Raw genomic sequence first — 4,273 nt, 5'->3', positions numbered from 1 at the left:
TCATCAGAAATAAAATCACAAAATACATTCAACACATGAACCCCCGCTCTAGAGTGCCACCTCACCTCAAAATCCTAACGTACAAGAAAAAGCCATGGGTGGCACATCCTTCTTTGTTCAAGCAGCCAAAGTATGGAACTCTTTATCCCAAAAATTAAGATACACAGATAACCACCTTAGTTTTAGAAACTACTAAAGAATTGGCTCTTCCCCACTTAACCACCATACGCAACCCTTAATATAAAGCATATGTATATGAGCACTTATTTGGACCATAGATATGTACCTACATATGTGTTTTGCTTTGCAGAAACGTGTATATAATTGTTTTTAAAAAATAGATATTAGTTCTGCTTAACAAATGTACTTATTACTTATAGTTACATAATTCTAGGATTTTAACATGTATATAACTGACTGCATGAATGAATAAATATTGATATTCATTAGTTCTGCTTAACAAATGTACATATTACTGATAGTTACATCATTCTATGTTTTTAACATGTATATAAGTGGCTGCATAAATAAGTAAATCTTATCATAACTATAATTCTGTCTCTATTGAATTACACAAAAATAAAATAATTTAAAGCACAACACTTGAAAGCTGGAGCTTTATTAAATGCATCTTTAATCTACATATATTACCTTCCTTATGCATATATATATATATATATATATATATATATATATATATATATATATATATATATATATACCTTCTATGTACCTATTTATCTATATATTTATTACTTTTCTTCTAATTTACCATATTCAATACAGTACCCTATTTCTCATTCTATACCCCTCTCAATATATCCTCTACCTCACCTCTGACTCATCTCAGACCTCATTCTACTACTCTTCCCAATGCACTACCTTTTTTTGCACCCTATACCTCTATCAATATAGCCTCTACCTCCACTCTCTCATTCATCCCAAACCCCATACCACTATTATGACCCCCAAAATCCTTTCTAGACTCTTCCCGCCTCTACCCCTCCTTGCATCATCTCATACCTCTTTTACTATTCACACCTCCCAAATAAGCATTTATAAACAATTCCTTCTGGCTCTTCCACCTCCTCTTTACTCATCCCAAACCCCCTCCTACTGCTGTGAAATCAAAATAAAAAATCTAGACCCTGTCCTCTTCTATCCTTCCTTTCCTCTTCTATCCCTCCTTTCCTCTTCTATCCCTCCAGTATGTCTTTTCAATCCAAATAACAGACTAACGTGTCCACCACTCAAATTAATTTCTTATTTCACTGTACTAACTCCCGTCCACCTCCCCTTTACTCATCCCAAACTCCTTCCTATGGCTATAAACATACAAAAAAAGAAAATTCTAATTCCGTCCCTCTTTTAACCCTCCACTATTCCTTTTTAATCCACAGAACAGCCTAACCTGTCCACCACTCAAGTTAAAAGCATATTTCTCTATACTAATTCCCACTAATCCTGTTTGGGTTCTGGAGTAGCGTGCTCCTCACCGTAAAGCGCTTAAACACCTCATCAGCGGTAGTAAGCGCTATGTATAAATGCAAACCTTTTCCCTCTTCTATCCCTCCACTATCTTTCTCAATCCAAATAACAGACTAACATATACACAGCTGAAATTACTTTCACATTTCACTATACTAATTCACCACTAATCATATATGGGTTCCGGAGTAGCGTGCTACTTGATGAAACAGTGCTTCAACACCTCATCAGGGGAAGCAAGCGGTATATAAATGCCAACCTTTTCCCTTCTCTTTCCCTCCACTATCTTTCTTAATCCAAATAACTGACTAACATATCCACAGTTCAAATTACTTTGATGTTTCACTATACTAATTCACCACTAATCCTTTATGGGTTTCGGAGTAGCGTGCTACTCACTGTAAAAGCGTTTCGACGCCTCATCAGGGGTAGTATTGCACCATCAGGATTCAAGCAAGCCGGGCCGAAGACGGCTGTAATGCCAGAAACCGGTCCCCGGAAGCTTGTTTCCTTCCCAGTGTAAGAATTGGCTTTTGTAGTCTGGTCTGCCCTGTTCCCATGATGCACTGGGCCAGGGACAGACTAATTTGCATACAGCCAGGTTCTGAAACTGGAATGGTGCAATGAGCTAAAAAACGGTGTTGGATCTAGCCCTGATCTCTTGACTGGGTGAGAGTATTCTGCTTAATTCAGAGACTCTGTCCCTCACCACCCCTTGTTGTAAATATTTTTGTCCACCCTAAGCGTGAAAGGGCATACTCAGACATGAGTCCCTTGCTCATTGCACCATCAGGATTCAAGCAAGCCGGGCCGAAGACGGCTGTAATGCCAGAAACCGGTCCCCGGAAGCTTGTTTCCTTTCCAGTGTAAGAATTGGCTTTTGTAGTCTGGTCTGCCCTGTTCCCATGATGCACTGGGCCAGGGACAGACTAATTTGCATACAGCCAGGTTCTGAAACTGGGATGGTGCAATGAGCTAAAAAACGGTGTTGGATCTAGCCCTGATCTCTTGACTGGGTGAGAGTATTCTGCTTAATTCAGAGACTCTGTCCCTCACCACCCCTTGTTGTAAATATGTTTGTCCACCCTAAGCGTGAAAGGGCATACTCAGACATGAGTCCCTTGCTCATTGCACCATCAGGATTCAAGCAAGCCGGGCCGAAGACGGCTGTAATGCCAGAAACCGGTCCCCGGAAGCTTGTTTCCTTCCCAGTGTAAGAATTGGCTTTTGTAGTCTGGTCTGCCCTGTTCCCATGATGCACTGGGCCAGGGACAGACTAATTTGCATACAGCCAGGTTCTGAAACTGGGATGGTGCAATGAGCTAAAAAACGGTGTTGGATCTAGCCCTGATCTCTTGACTGGGTGAGAGTATTCTGCTTAATTCAGAGACTCTGTCCCTCACCACCCCTTGTTGTAAATATTTTCATCAGGGGTAGTAAGCGCTATATAAATGTAATACTTCTGTAATACTGATAAGACGGAAATTTTATTGATTGGAAAAAATAATCCTTTCCAACCAAAGGGCTGGTAGCCTGAGGACACTGTAGCCCCCCATCAACGGTGGAAGTTGCAAAAAATCTGGGAGTGATGTTTGACTCTTCCCTCACTTTTAAACCCCATGTTTTAAAGGTAACAGGGACTTGTTTTGGCCTTATTAAAACTCTGAAAAAATTCTTTGACCGGATTCCTCTTGCCGCAAGGAAAACAGTGGCAGTAGCTCCTATACTCTCACGGCTGGACTACTGTAATAGCCTTCTGGCAGGGACTAACAAAGCTACCCTGAGGACACTACAGGTAGTACAGCATGCAGCAGCCAGATTGGTCCTAGGGCTCCCCCGCAGAGCGTCTGCCTCTGCCGCCCTGAAGACCCTTCACTGGCTCCCGGTTCATAAAAGAATTTTGTTTAAACTACTATTGACGACCTTCAGAGCAATTCGCCGGCTGAGCCCTGTATACCTTTCAACAAGATTTAAGTCATACACGACAATGAGGACACTTAGATCTAGTGCTGCAAACCTGCTTAAATGGCCAGGATTCAAACAGATAACCAGAGGAGGGAAATCTGCCACGGTCTTAGGGGCAAAAGCCTGGAATTGCATTCCAAAGGAACTCAGAGCAACGGAACAGGAAGAGCAGTTTAGAAAGGCACTAAAGACATGGATCTTTGGAACATCGGATGCCTGTTGTCTGGCACTTATCTAGGCCTTAATCTGATACAGCCGATCTTTGTTATTTGATAGCGCCAGGAGACTCCGTTAGGAGTGGCAGCTGCGCTCTATAAGCAACACTTTTAATTTCATTTTCATTTCATTACAATACAATACAATGCAATGTGTGCTCCTTTCGAGCCTCTCCACAATTTTCTCCTCAGGCTTCTGACACTGAAAACCGCCTTCCTTGTGGTAATTACATCTGCTCCCAGACAGAGTGAGCTGCAGGCATGATCATCTAAGCCACGTTACCTCTCTGTCCACACTGACAAAATGGTGCTTCTTGCATGGGCTTCCTTTTTACCGAAAGTGGTCACGCCATTTCATGTAGGTCAATCTATCACCCTGCCTACTTTTTATGCTCCTTCACATCCCTCTAAAGAAGAGGAGGAACTCCACTGTCTGTACCAAAAAAGAGTGTTTTCGTTCTGACTTGACTGCACACAAGAGTTATGGGCGGATAGCCTAATATTAGTAGGGTAGCTTGGTGTGAAGAAGGGTCAAGCGGTGCAGAAGCGAGCCATCTCTCGCTGGGTTCTTTTCTGCATCAAAATCTGCTACACATTGGCCAAAA

Source organism: Lissotriton helveticus, chromosome 1_1, assembly GCF_964261635.1.
Source record: "Lissotriton helveticus chromosome 1_1, aLisHel1.1, whole genome shotgun sequence".
Lineage (NCBI taxonomy): Eukaryota > Metazoa > Chordata > Amphibia > Caudata > Salamandridae > Lissotriton > Lissotriton helveticus.
This window is presented reverse-complemented; position numbering follows the sequence as displayed.